The sequence below is a fragment of the Heliangelus exortis genome, chromosome 2, assembly GCF_036169615.1.
Source record: "Heliangelus exortis chromosome 2, bHelExo1.hap1, whole genome shotgun sequence".
NCBI classification, from domain to species: domain Eukaryota; kingdom Metazoa; phylum Chordata; class Aves; order Apodiformes; family Trochilidae; genus Heliangelus; species Heliangelus exortis.
The window spans coordinates 26,377,398-26,392,604 of NC_092423.1; the positions used below are offsets into that span (position 1 = coordinate 26,377,398).

General features: G+C 37.9%; 1 long non-coding RNA gene across 1 annotated transcript in view; it reads left to right on the forward strand.

Moving 5' to 3' along the window:
* Window positions 1-4,208: 4,208 nt before the first annotated feature.
* LOC139793686 (uncharacterized) overlaps window positions 4,209-15,207 on the forward strand; it is a 35,062-nt gene continuing 24,063 nt past the window's right edge. Inside the window, exon 1 of the long non-coding RNA XR_011724717.1 lies at window positions 4,209-4,319. This is a non-coding gene — a long non-coding RNA (uncharacterized lncRNA). The remainder of the gene's footprint in view (window positions 4,320-15,207) is intronic.

The following is a 15,207-nucleotide window of genomic DNA, read 5'->3' on the forward strand; positions in this document are numbered from 1 at the left end:
ATGACAGTGATTTACCTAGGGGTACCATTCCAAGGCACCACTTCCCAGGCACTTGCTTTGAAGAATGTACCTCTGCAAATGCAAAGAGGATGATTTCTGACAATCCACTATTTGATTACAGAAAATTGTCGAGTTCCAGTTTCACTCTCAGACATTTATCTCTCTGCTGCCTTGTTTTGGAAGATGAAGCTTCACAGATACCAAAACAATAGGTCTTATTGATATCGACTCTATTTTACTTAACAGCTCATTTACCCCCTTCCTCTGCCTGCCTCCCTCCCTTTCCTTTTCTTGCTGTTGCTGGCCAGCTAATTAGGCTGCTCCCTCAAGAAAAATTCATCCAAGGCCATAATAGCCATATCAGATGGAAACTAGGCTAAAACTCTCCACAGTATAGTCTTATAAGTGCCTCTTAGCTTCTCATAATGTTTCCCTGCCTACATTCTTTTTGCTCCTCATTTTGTAGGAAGAATTCTTTCATCCTGTGTTCCATGCAAGAATTAAGTAAATTAATTAAAAGAAATGATGATGTGTATGTTCTGAAATATGTTCTTTTACTTCCTTTTATCCCTCTTATTTTTACATTCTAGGTGTCGAATCTCAAGCTTTGTCCCAAAACCACACATTGTATATTTCTATATCTTTCCTTTTGAAAATCCTTAACCTTCTGTTAGACTAATATATTAAAATTCTTCAGACACAGAGTAGCAATGTTCATAATCTCCAGTTCATTATCTTAATTAGATCTGTCTTATATTATCCCACAGTTTATTCTCATTACTTTAAAGGTGATCAGCCTTGGAAGGGAATGTGAGCAGAATTTATTGAGTTCTATTGTAGCAACATTTCTCTGATCTGCCTGTGGATCTTTCAGGTGCAATAATGATAATGCTGCTGGTGCAGTTAATTAAAAATTGCATTTGAATGGTATGAATATTCATTTTTGGGAATGAACACAGAATTAACTCAGGGGTGTAAAATGTCTGCAATGGCCCAAGGATGTGAAGTGAACATGGATCCCCATTAAAACACAAATGAATCATTAAAAATGATGGAAGTTCAAAATCCTCCCACCCTGCAAACTATTAGCAAAGTATTGCCTGGGCCGAGTCTGTCTCCTAAGGTGGCAACAGACATTAATGTTCATCCTTCAGTAACAAATTAAATGGCATATATTTGACATACAGCCCTGCCCAGGAGGTAATACCCAGTGCTAAATCTTCATTAAATAGTTAAGAAGGGGTTACTGGCTTTTTAAAATTCTCAAGTTCAAGTGCTATATCTATAAGATCCATCTTACTTCTAATATCTTTCTGTAGAAGACCAAAATTGCTTTCCCAGAAAGTGGTTGTGACATCCAGGGTGCTGTTGAGGAGGATACTGAGAGGAAGACCTGTTGAGACCTTTGATAATTAAGCTCTCTACACCCGAACTGTCTCTCTGGCAAAACCCAGGATTTTAATATTCTGAATAAGAATGTTAAAATTGTATAATTTCTTTGTCTTGTGAATAGCACCACTGAAAATACCAAGGTGGTATCAGCTTTCCCCCCCAGAATGTATTTGTTGTCATTTTTTCTGAACAAAGAAAACATCAAATAATGAACATGGTTTTTTTTAAAGCTTATCTGGTACTGCAGGATTCTTTAAAAAAATGAAACTACAGACTAGAGATAAAGCTTTTTTGGTGTAGCAACGTTATGTGAAGTTTAACGGGCATTTGCCAGAGAATATTTTGCTGGTTGTTAGCTAGTTGCCAAGGGGATTCACAGGATGTATGTTCTAGAATAAAATGCTCTGTGGATAAACTGGGGTCAGTTAAGGTAATTTACATGGTGCTTTTTACTGGAACATGGGGGCCTGGGCTTGCTGTGCAGTCAGAGATAAGTGCACTGATGTCTCTCCTCTCCATCCTCTCCCTGCATGTAAATCCTTCTTACAAGAGAAAGTTCCAGTTTCAGGTCTGTGCTAGACATCTGCCTGGGAAAACCCAAATCCACTCATTGCTTATCCTGTACAACACAGAATTTGGTTTTACTAGTGCAAGAGGGAAACAGAAAAGGTGTATTTTAGTGTCCAAGTGGTATCACTAAATGAAGGAAAGGAGGTTTTTCACACTGAGAACCCTTTTCTCCTATCCTCTTAAGTGAGGATATATAAAAGTAGAAGGGATTCTGCTGACTCCCATATTTTCTTGCTTATGCTGAAGAGAAGATATCACGAGCACCTCTCTAGGGAGGATGTATCAGGACAGACTTTGAGTCATGTTCTTTTTATAGTGGGGAACTCCCAATTAAGCTTCTCATCATTCATCTCCTGGGACAGGAGAAAGGAGTCCTGTCCTTGGCCTGGCCTGAATCCAATTATTAGGATTCAAGAGGGGACCTTTTTGCTAGTCTCACTTGGGTCCTTTGGAGTTAAGTTGTAATTTGAAAATAGTATCATAAGAGCAAAGATTAGAAAGTAACAAAAAAGCTAATATGCATACATAATCTGATTTTTATTATTGGGGTTATTTTTATATGGTAAAGGCCTACCTTTTATGTGGTAGGCTAAAGAAATGTGATAAATAACTCAAGGTCATTGTGTCTGGTTACAACAAGCACAGAATCAAATAATGTCTTCATTTGACTTCTGGGGCACATTTAATACTCCTAACCATTGGTATCTGGTGTCATTAAAGATACTGCAGGGTATGTGTGCTTGGTAGGTCTGATAAGAGGCCCACAGTGGATCTACCCCCTCCAGAGCTGCAACTAGTTGATTCACTCTGGGTTGTCTTTGACGTCTTAATCCTTAAACAGAGAAACTATCTGGCTGTCAGGACAGTAATCTCTTTCTGAAATCAGATTTCTCTACATATAAATACTAGTAGAGTCACTTAAAAAAATCTCTACCATAGCACATTAGTGCAAATGTATGCCATATGAAAACTCCACTGAACAGGGTATCGTGAGGGCTTAATTTGGCCTGCTAATGAGACTTGAGAAGGAGATTGTGTCCAGACAGCAGCTGTGGGAGGAAAGAATGAACAAACCCAGACTTTTTGTTCATCTGGTCATGCTTTTCATCCTTGTTTAACTATCTGGCAATTATTGTGCATATGCCTGTGTTGTTCTTTAAAATTTATCCTGCAAAGTGAATGCAGATAGTGAGGAGCTGCTGTTTCTTTTCTCCACCATGGTTTCACCCTACTGTGAAGGCCAGGCTTAAGGTGATGGGATACCTGGTCTTGCATTAGTGCCAACTGTTTTCCTTGGGCTTTCTCTGGAGGAGCAATCACCTTAATTTATTCATGGCATGTCATGGTGCTCAGTTATGAGGAGGATCGTGCACTTGCCTTTTGTACCCTACTTCTGTTTTGTATATTTTTGTGGAGTCCATGTGTCTACTGCCTGGCAGTTAATCTCTAATAGTGTGATTTAATAAGTCAAAAGAATGAAATGGCTGCATCCTGCCCATTATGCCCTTAGGAAGGAGATTTTTATTTGCTGTCAGATGTCACTGATGGAGCATTTGGCTTCCTTTCATCAAGTGACAATTGCAGTTTTAAGAGTACAGTATAAAGTGCCACTTTAAAGCCAAACATCTCAATTCACAAGTGAGAGAAGGATAAAGTTGTGCAGCTGGAGGATGCTATTTCTTCTCAGCAGCTGTCATTGAAAAGGCATGTGAAGGCTCTAGCTGTCAGGTGTCGTAAAAGCTCCATCCAGGGCTTGTCACGTGCCTGGTAATATCATGTGAAGTGTTGGAAAGAAGTTTCTGTACACATTAAAATTCTTCTGTAGACAAGCTTTCCCTAGAATTTGCTCTAGTGAAGTTTTAGGATATGAGAAATTGATATGCGTGAGATGTGCAGCAAACTCTCCATGTTTTCCAGAGTCACAGAGCCTTTTTATGTCACTCAGATCAAAATGTGTGACTGTGGTAGGAAAAATACCTGTGACAAGTCCACTGCCCTCACCCCAGTTTCTCAAATCCTTAGATGTACCTGCAGGGTGACACCTGCACCTTCTATGGACAGATTTGTATATGTGGTGATGACCATGAATTCAAATAGGGTGAAAACAGTATTCCAGTGTAAGACAAGAATTTACACTAAGAAAATGTCATATTTTGTGCCCTCCGTATAATTTACTTGCAGTTCTCAAAGTTTTTCTTACACTCTTGCCCTTTTCTCCCCTTTCTTCACTAGGATAGAAGAAAATAACTGAATCTGTGGAGACCATCCAGGTTTCTTCATCTGATTCCCATTCCTGCTTTCTCTTACCAGGCCCTTACTTGGAGTACTGCAATGGTTGAGGGTGCTGATTTCTGGAGGTGAGCTATATGAAGGATCCCAAGTCTCAGGTATGTGATTCATACATTAGGACCCCCAGATTCCCAAGTTTCCATGGAGTTTGGTTTCCAGAAAGTAGATGGGTGCTAAGCTACACTCATTCTGCCCCCTGTCTTTCTAGAATCTATTTGATGTGATCTGTGCTTGACAGCCACTGCACCATGGGAGCACTATGAGTCAGGGAAGAAAAACATGAACTTAGCAACTGTTTAGGTCTGATGGCTGGTGACAGCTGGGGTCAGGAAAGGATGAGGTTTGAATGTTATTTAGAGATCTCGGAGTCTGATGTTAACATACAGTTTCTCTGTAATGTCCTGTTTCTCTTTGGTTGGCACTGATTGGTTTTCTCTGCATATCAGTTCTGTCAACTATTGAAATCAGAGTGTCTTTTCCTCTTCCATCTGGCAGTTGCCAGTTCTGTGAAACAGAACTGGATATACAGAAGAACACTTTCATTTGTTATTATGTCAAGTGAAAATGTAACACTAGAAACACAGGGATGCTTACTGATGCAAGGAGTGCTGGAATTCTACTCAGAGGAAGCAAGCCAGATGGGAAGAGAAAAAAACATCCCCAGCTGTCAAGTGTCACATCATTATAGGTGAGTCTAAAGAATAAAAATTAGCATCTTCTTCCTGTCCATTAGTGCCTCCGCACAAGTAATCTTTTGATGACATGTGCATGTGGCCCATTTAATTGACTTTTAGACAAAGATTATGAACAAGAGTTACATAACTGTGCCTCCCTGCATTGAGTTTATGTTAGATTTTATGAGTTCAGGAATATTAGGCCCCATTGCACCAGTCCCCCTTCTGTGCTCACGACCAGAGGAGATTTAGAGTTTAGAACAAGGCCAATAATAAGAGTGAGCTGTGGAAGTACTTGTAACTTCTTGCTCATTTGGCACTGCAGGTGACAGGTCTGTGGATACTGTGAGTGATAAGTAATCACCTGCATGGAATTATCCTAAGGAAAACTCCTGATTCCACTCAGTGCCTCATTAGAATGCAACAGGTTCATAGTGCTGGTATTGTGGCATCAGCTTGGATCAGAGAGGGATTCAGGACTACAGCTTTTTATGATAATTATCTTTGTACTGTAGTCAATACAAAAAGGCAGATTTGGATAATCATCAGAAAGGCTCAAGCTGTTCAGTTTACCAGAGGTAATGTTGTTGGGCCAGAATTAGACTGATGAAAAATGAGGATGACTGAACAATATCTCTTGATTTCTAAGGCTTTAAAATCCAGTTTAACTGAATTTTGCAGAAATTCATCAATATATATTGGAAAAAATTACTAGTAACCCCCCCCCAAGAAAAAAGAAAAAAAAAAAAAAAAAAAAAAAAAGTGTGTGCTGTTTCCTGTGGCTATGAAGCAATCACAATTATATTCCTTGTTGCTTTGGGCATCTTAAATGTTCTGAAGTATTTCTTTATGTACCATTAAGACACTTGTTGAATTTTCTACTCTTACTGCATTTCAATGTTTAGAGGAATGCTACATAGAGTATTTAAAGTGTTTTGGAATTATACAGGATGGGATTAGTTAACATGACGTGATTTCTAGTGAGAGCTACATTTCAGTTAATGTGTTCCCATTATTAGTAGTTGGGATTTTTTTGAAGTTGGTGATGTCCAAGATGTTCAAGTTTTGAGGCAGAGATTTCAGAACTAGGCTTTGGCTGACATTGAGTAAACTATGGAGGAGAACCTGAGCAGAAAATTACCTTCTCTATATTTGAATTAAACTGTAGCGAAATACCCAAGAACAATTAATTTATTATAGAAAAAGCATTTTAATGTTGTGCACAGTACATTTTAAGAGACAGCCATTGAAATAGGCAGACCTGCAATAGGTAGAGCTTTATTTCCTGGGCAGGCTTTTACAAGTTTCTCTCTTAGTTCTTCACCACAGAAATAATAAATTAACCTTTTTTGCTATCAGAATGTCCTGGGATTTTCTAAACTTTGAGAAACAGTATGTTCAATATGTTCTCGTAGAAGACAATTTTCTTAGTGGTCCAAGAAGAGGTTGTACATAGAGATTTATTTTTGATTTTTCCAAAGGCTATTCTATACCTTATAAATGTTAATGTAGCTGTAATGAATGGTAGATACTGCCTTTAGATTTGAGCATAAGAATTGTATGAATGGTAAATAAATACTCTGACCACTTGATCGTTTATCTGGTCTTACAATTTTCTGTCATACATTTGTATGTTGAGCAAAATGTGTCTTGTAAGATGAAAGCATGGTTTGATTTTTATACAAGAGTAGCAATGACAGGAAGAAAGTTATATAGAAATGTCAATCTTTAGAATATACTGAGAACAGGCTACATTTGTATTATTTCCTGTGCTTAAATTTCATTACAGTAATTTTCCCAATGAATACATTACATAGTATGCTATTTCCTCTTCTCATTACCATCTTTGTCGTGAAGAGTAGGTTACAGAATCTTAATGATTCAGTTATTTAAACCTTTTTGATAGTCTCTGTATTTCAAATGACCTCTCTGTTTCACCTCTTCCCTGAGAGGTTACTGAATTTGAGAACAGGAGTTGCTTTCAAACCAAATTACTCAACAAGGAAAAGAGCAAGGTAGTTCAGATTGCTGGTATCACAATTACAGACATTAGAGCAAGGATGAGAGGGGAAAAAATAAAAGAAAGGAAAAGCACAGTTAGAATCTTCACTAGCTTTCCACTACAAAGCAGAGCAAACAATAGTAATTATTGTATCGGGGTCTAATGCAGAGCTCACTGGAAATCCCAGATCCCCACATGCCAGTGCTACATCATTGCTCAGGCTTCAGACAGCATCAAATCAGCTAGGGCTGGATTTGGAGTGAAAAATGACATCCCAAAGTACTGTTAATCATTGACACTGAGATCTCTAGAAGTTTTACCATCTTGAAAAATGTAGAAATATGTTTAATCATGTGCATTCAAAATATTTCTCATAATTTTTGAGACTTTGTATTCAGATGAGAAGAAAATAGGTCCCTCTACATTAGGATTCAGGGTGCCAGCCAGTGACATAGATTGACATGGGCTGCAGACTGCTTGAGATCCATAGGCCCTGGAGGAAAACTGGGATGTGAAAAGTACTTAGTGATAAATGAGCATTTGTATCAGAATGCAAGGTATGTTGCCACACAGTGTGACTGAATGGACTCTGCCAGCCAAAGAACTCTCTCCATTTAAAGGCATGACTAGGTAGTCTGTGATGCTTCAACAACATCTGAGATACTCAACCAAGAATATTAAATGATAAAAGCTGAGATTAAGGATTCAATGCTTTCCAATATCGTTAAGACCCTGAATGTGTTCACTGACCATTCTAAATGGTAAATACACTTCACAGGCATATACTCTGTACTTGTTTTCCTACAGTGGGCAGGGATATTGCATGAGACTCATGCAAAGTGCACAAAGAACAAATGTAGGCAAAGGATTTATCTGTAAAGAATTTTTAGAGTGCAGGGATGCTGTATTTACCCACATTCTCCAATCTTCATTTGAATGAATAAAGTGGTTTTGTGGGACATGCTGCAGTACTCGTAATGAGTTTTATACTCAATCACCCTGAGAAGTTTCAACAGATAAGATGAAATGGTTTGTCTATCAAAGGAATTTAAAATTGTATTGTCAGTGCCTTGCTTTCTGCACTGATTGCTTTTGTATTGCAGCTCCATGCCTCAATAGACATTTTGATTGTCTATATCTGCCACTTTTTTCACATGAATCTCTCTATAATCTGTAATATTAAACCCTTTGTTTTAGTACTAAAAATCAACATGTGCTCCAACAATGATTACTGACTTAAGCATATGGTAACCAAAATGGTATTTTGCTTTCTATTTTCTCCTTTCTTTTCCTTTTTTTCTGGGTCCATTGCATGGTAGGCAACACACCACTTAGTTCAAGAGCTCAGCCTAGTGAGGGAAACATTTCAGAAGGGATGATGTGGGTGATGCTGCAGACATCACAGGCTTGATTACCATGCTGCACATAGCTGTAACAACAAACCTTGGCTACCCTTGGCTTGGCTATTATTTTAAATTCATAAAAACTGAATCCTAACTTTCAACACAAAGTACGATTGCAATTTAACAAGTCTTTTAAGAACTTGGTCCATCTTAAACACGTTACCTTAAGAATGAATGTTAAATGCTTTGCAGGACTGAGGTTTAAAACTTGGTCTAATACACTGTAGTCTGATTTTTATGGGAAATTAATCAAACTCTCTACAGTTCTGAATGTTTATCCTTCTTAAACTATTTGAAGTTATTCCAAACAGATTCAGCTCAGTTTCCTAAAAAAATCATGGCTAATGAAATCATGGCTGGATTAATATATGTGTTTTACTGTTCCCTTCTCTCATCTCCCTGTAACCACTGAATTTTTTGACCTATTCCAACCAGTGTGAGAGAAAAACAACCATCTCAAAGAAGAGTTGCCTAATACTTTGTGAAATATGTACTAGTGGGTAGTGACAGGGCAGGTAGCTCTGGCAGGGGGGGTTGGACTAGATGATCTTTCGAGGTCCCTTCCAACCCCTAGGATTCTATGATTCTATGATTCTATGACAGAAAGAAATAAATACCTTTCTCTTGGCTCCAGGAAGGGCTGCAGTGCGAGCACAGTCCTGATACCTGAAAAGATACCAGAGAACCCCCTTGTACACCCTAATCTTTAGGAAACCATCTATACTGTTGTGGTTTTTGTTGTTGTTGTATAATTAGATTCTAGGGTTGACTAGTTTTGTTTGGAAGGTGTTGGAGTGGTGATGGAAGGTGTTCTCCATTTAGAGACTTCAAATGAAAACAAGGGGTAATTTCAGTCCAGTATGAAGAAATATGTGAGTGGACTTTACCTATGATATTCATATCTTTACCTATGATATTCTAATTACTGGAAATGGATACTTTGCCAGGGATGGGAAGTGATAGGGACAAGGAATAAAAAGAGGCAAATGTAAAATTGGGCTAGAAGAGTGAATTCACAGAATGAAGGTTGAATTTTGTTTCTTGCTTGTTTGTTACTTTGATTTTTTTTCTATAATTTAAATTCAGAATGTCATAATACTTTAGAAAGGTTAGTTGTACCTCGTATCTTATGCCCCAGTTCTCACTTCCAACCTGTCTTCCACTCTGTCAACAAGAAAACTAAAGTACAAGGAGATTAAGGAGATGACTGAAGGCTCTGCTGGAGGGCCTTGGTTATATTTCCAGGCTCTGAACGAGCCTCCTTGGGTACCAGAAGCACTGCAGTCATTCTATTAAAATTGTCTTTCTAAGATTAAATTACCCTCAGCAAGTGACTTGAAACTGCAGTATATATTATAGATATATCCTCAGTCAGGATGAGGATAACTATCTCTGATTCCAATATTTCTACCTTAGGTGACAACTTGAAATTTTGCCATTTCTTTCAAAGAAGATGAAATTTCACTTTTAATCCATCAGAATACACTGGTTTATTGTAGTAGCCTCTGGATGCAGGCTATATGTAGAATATAAGAAACCAACAAAACCCTAACCCTTTCTTTAAAGAAAGGAGATATGTAAAGAAAGAACCCCATACACTGAAAAGGAAGCATAAACCAGAAACCATATATTTCACATTTTAATTCTTTTTAGGGTGTGCTAGCACCACGATCACCTAATACAAATTTAAAAACTAATTAGAGTGTATTGTTTATTTGTAGGCAGAAGAAGAACCACTCACAATTCTCTTTGAGGTCATTAGGTCTTCTGATTTCCATATGCTTCCATTGAAACACCAGCAAATGAAGTTTTAATATCTGGCAAACACATTTATGTTCAGTAAGGCAAAATTATACACACCAGTCCTCTTTATAGGTTCTTTTAAAGTGAGGGCTTATAAAAATTCCTAAAAAGAAGACTAGAAAACAAGAAGGATATCAAAGAATCACTTAGAAGAAGGATATTCTTTCTCAAATTCATGTAAGGAAGTGGCATTTATAATTGTTAATCCTTTATTTCCCCCTCCCCTCTCCCTGAATTCAGTCATCTATTTAACTCATACTTCAGGACTTGCGTTTGAGCTCGATGGCAATAATAACAAAGTGAGATAAATTAAATTAATATCCTTGCAGATACAATTAGTTTAATAACTTTGCCATTTCCATTCCTTTTTTATCTGCTTTATCACAATTCGATAACATACTTCAGTAAACCAATGCTTCAATGAACTTCTCTCTGTGCCCAGCATGGAGAGATTAGAATTTCTAATTTTATTGCTCAGCTTGTCATATCTTGCCTTATATAGCACCTTTTATTGCAAAAGGAAGCCAGACACTTTGATATAGGGAGAAACAACGTTTCTCAGAGTTGATATGTATGTACTTCTGGGGTGGAAGAGTGGCCTTTTAAAAATTATTATTATATACAACCAGTAAAACACAATGCCCAGAGTAGATGGATCAGCACGTTATAGTTGTGCTGGCATCTTGGGGCTTCCAAAACACACAGGACATGCACTCAAATGCAGATATGTGAATACTCATGTGTATTCAGGGTTTGATGCTTTGTGCTTATACATCCTCACTGAGAGCTACTTTGCTTTTATAGCCTGAGTATTTGGGCTTTAGGTGGATGGAATACATCTGCTTTTTAACCTGGGGCCATTGAGCAGAACCATGAACTGCAGGCTCCAGGCATTCTCTGTGCTGGGGTTACTGAATTAGAGCAAGGAGAGGCACCACACAGTTCAAGATGATCTTCTGTATTAGGTGCCACAAAGAGCTTTTCTGTGATATTCTTTATGTTTCTCAGCATGAGCCAAACACCAGTCACACACACATGTACATACAGAACCACTCTCTTGTTTTGGGCTTCTTTGTGTTTCCCCCCCCTGCAGAACTGCTTTCTGTCTTTTCCATCCAGTTCTGCAGGATGTGAAGACCAAACTAGGATGTCCTTCTCTTCAGAAAGGACAGATACCTGTGGGAGTTGTGCAGTAGTAATTGTGTTGGGTCAGCAATCTATTAACACTGGCAGTTTAAGCCACTGTGTCCATAATTGTCCTCTGCATGTTTACAGAAAAGATTAATATATACACACACAAACCTTTAGAGCCCGTGTGTGGGCTGGTTAATAGTTTACCAAGTGTTATCAGCTACCTTAGTCCTCCCACTTTTCCTTGTTCCAGCTGCCCAGTGTGCCTGCAGCAATTTTTAGTGGAAAGGTTATTCATTATATGAGTGCTTCAGTTCTCAGGGCCATTCCAGGTGCACTAGAAGGGAACAAACCATTTGAGGGAAAGACCTTTCAACTCCTCACTCCATCCCAGAGTTTTACATGACCTTCATCAAATATTTTACACTTGACTTTTCAAGTATAGCCAGGCTCAGAACTGAAACTTCACTGGCTATGTGAGTAGAGTTGACAAATTCAAGTTAGAGGTGCAATGTATGAGGAAATTAAAGCCCCTCAAATAGGGATTCCTTTTGTTTGTGCCTCCATGTCAGCTCATTACAACAGATAAGCAAATCCTTTTCTTCTTTAAAGGTACTTAGACAGTACAGGGAGAGCAATAGTGCCCATCTTCTATATACTGGTTCACAGGTGAAAACCTTCCATTAGGGAGTAGATGACCTGAGTAAACGTATTTTGTAAGTAGTTACAACTTTTCATCTTGATAAAGCATAGCAAGGATCCCAAATAAGTAGGAAAATAAAGCTCATATAGAAACCTGAACAGTCTGTGGGTTTCTTGCCACTAACTACAATAGTTTTTCCACTGTCACAATTTATTACTTTTTGTGTGCATAGGCTTTTTTTTATTCAGCAGTAAGAGGGAGGGGGCATGCAAACCTTACACAAAGCATTTCTTTTTTAATTAATACAATTCCAGAAACATTTGGATGTTGCTGTTCTCACGTATATTCTGCTGAAATAGTTTTGATTTCATCAAGGCCCAGAAAAAGCTCTCTCCTGAGGTAACTGTGACAGGCTATTAAACTCTGCAGAGCTCTGTGACAGCTGAAGCTAAATACATTCAGCCTTTGCAAAAGAGCTTAAGCATACCAATAATGAAAGAAAAAGAAAACAAAGCAGATTTGTAGGTCTGAAACAAAATCCCAGCCTTTAAGATGTTTTTAAAGGGTAATTAATGTTGTGACTAAAATTTCTCAAGACTTCTGGATCTTTGTCTACCAGACTCTCTTTCCTGTTCTAAGGGGTTTTTTTTTAGTACTTTTGTTAGTATTACTAGTAAAAATACAGTTTTGAATGTCTCATCCTCCTGTTCTTTCTCTGTGTTGTTTCCATTCTCTGTCTCCTCTTTACCTTGCTATTTGAAATCAGTAAGACTTAATGGCTCAGGCAGTGACTTCCATTATTTTGCTGGGCAGAAACCATACAAGGCCCTGAGAACTCATTTCTGTCTCTCAGGCAGGGCCTCTTTTTGCATAAATTTATTCAATTTTGAAAGTAGCAGTCATAAACAGAGTTCCTAAATTAATGAGAATTCATAACTCCATTGAAAAATATTCTCCAGGCCATCACACAAGATCAAAAATTAGAACATGAAGAGTTTTAAAAACTATCTATATATTAGTAATTGACCCTAGAATAGACTCCAGTAATCTCTATTACCCAATCTCTTCAAAATCAAATATCACACGTAGTTGCTAAAATAAATTCTATGAATGCATGTGGACTTTGCCTGTGTTTCAAAGCTTTGAGAAATAAAAATATTTGAACTTGAGAGAAAAAATAATACAACAGAATTACACTGAACATTGAATTTCTCTTGTCTTAACAGTCTGTGGCTTAAACACTGTTCCCAGGAGGTAATAATTTAATATATATAAGTTGCTTTGTAATATGTGATCACTCAAGATAATATAGATTCACAGACTGAGGAATGACCTGATAGGTAGTTAATTTTTTTCCTGAAGAGATTTAAAACCATATGCTCCTCTCATTTGACCCTGTGTGAACCTATTGATCTATAGGTCTTCTTTGAGCCTCAGTGGCTGAGAACATCAAGTGGGTCAATGTGACATTTATTTTGATGTGGATGACACTCCTTGGGGACTTAGCTAAACACGAGTCTTATGTATTTGACATGACCTAAGAGGAAGGATGTTTGGACACTTAGTATAGAGCATCTGGTGTAAGGTAACTAGGTACATGTTGCAACTTAGTCATAGATCTGAGCTGTTTGGTTTGGAAACAAGCAGACTTCACCAAAATAACTGGGCATGACAATCACTCTTAAGGTAAATGAACTCAGTTAAGTGAGCATCAAGCAGCTACTGACATGATGGGATTTCTACTATAATGCAGAGAGCAGATCCCACCAGCCCAAAATTTCTGGAAAGCAATCTCAGAGCTTAAGGATCTAATGAACAGAGTAGGGAATCAGTAGCCATGAGGAAAACAAGCTGAAAGGACCAGAAAAACAGGAGACAGAGAATTAAGTGTGGCATGACTGAAGGAAAGCCAAAGGAAAAAAAAAACAAACAACAAACAGCTTTTGAGATGGAATGGTTGTTAAAAGGGCAGATTTAAGATGCTGGGGGAAAAAAAAGCAAAAAAAAAGCATTCTATTGTTTCTTCCTGCTGTACTAGGGATTTATGCTTTTTCTTTGATAAATAAAATGCGTTCTACCACAACAATTGCAGACCCTCTCATCAATTTATCTCCTTAACAAAACAATTGATAAAACTCCAAATATCTGGTTAGCTCCTTGGATAAGAATAAGGATTTAAAAGACAGAAGAATTTTCTAGCTGTGGAATTTGCTAGATAGGCAGTGAAGTGTGTTGTTCAGCTGAGTTTTGCATAAGAAGTACATTTATGTTGCATTTCTAATGCAAATTGCATGTATTTTACATGGACAGAATGAATCCTTGCTGGCTTGATCTTCAGCTTTTCAAATCAATAGAAAGACTCTAATGTATTTTCAATAGACTTTGGAGCCGGCCCTTCCTTCCAGGCACTCCAAATGACTTACAATCAATTTATGGCAAGAATCCACTTCAGAAAGCCTGAAAAATACAAATATGCAGTTTCATAGGGAAGCTAGCATCAGTTGCCTAAAAATAGACTCAATTTCAATATACTGATCCAGATGCCTGCTTGTGAAGAATTTACTCCCTGTGCATGTGCTATCTAGCTTTTAGTGGTTTGAACAAAAGAGGCAGAAGACTATGTTTAAGGAAGAGATGACAAGTGCCTCTTTATATCAAATGTTCTGTGCACCAAAATGGAAATACTCAAGGATTTCATTTTGATGTCATGCTATTTTTTCCCCCCGCAGTGACTTGTCAGGTGACTGATACTGGAATTGCTATGGGGAAATGGATCAGCCACTTACATTCATAAGATGGGTCTGAAAAGAACCTTTTTATTATGTGTTTTTTTAATGCAGGGGAATTTTTCTTTTTTGTTTTGGGATTTTTTTTTTTTTATATTTTCAAATTTATTTCTCACTATATCTGTTCCTTAGGATTTGGGAGTATTTCTCAGCTCCTGGCTGTGGAGATACACACCATACCAGCAGTGTCCCAGTTCCTTGTTGGGCTGAAACTTAGGATAAATACCTCCCTCCCTTACTGCCACAATGTCCATGCAAAAAAAAAAAAATTGACATGCACTGGCTTGAAAGGGGCACACATTTAACACCAAGAGGTCCAGCAATCTGAACAGTCAGGGGATGATGTTTTCCAGAGTTCACATCCCCAGTGAGACAGATACAGACCCATAACACTAAATGGGGGAGTAGAGCTTTTATTCGAAATGCCTCAGCATTTCCAGTATTTATAAAGAGAGGAGGACCTGAAAGAGTCAGTGAGGAAGGTGAAGTAGTAGAAAAAGATGGACCAGCAAAT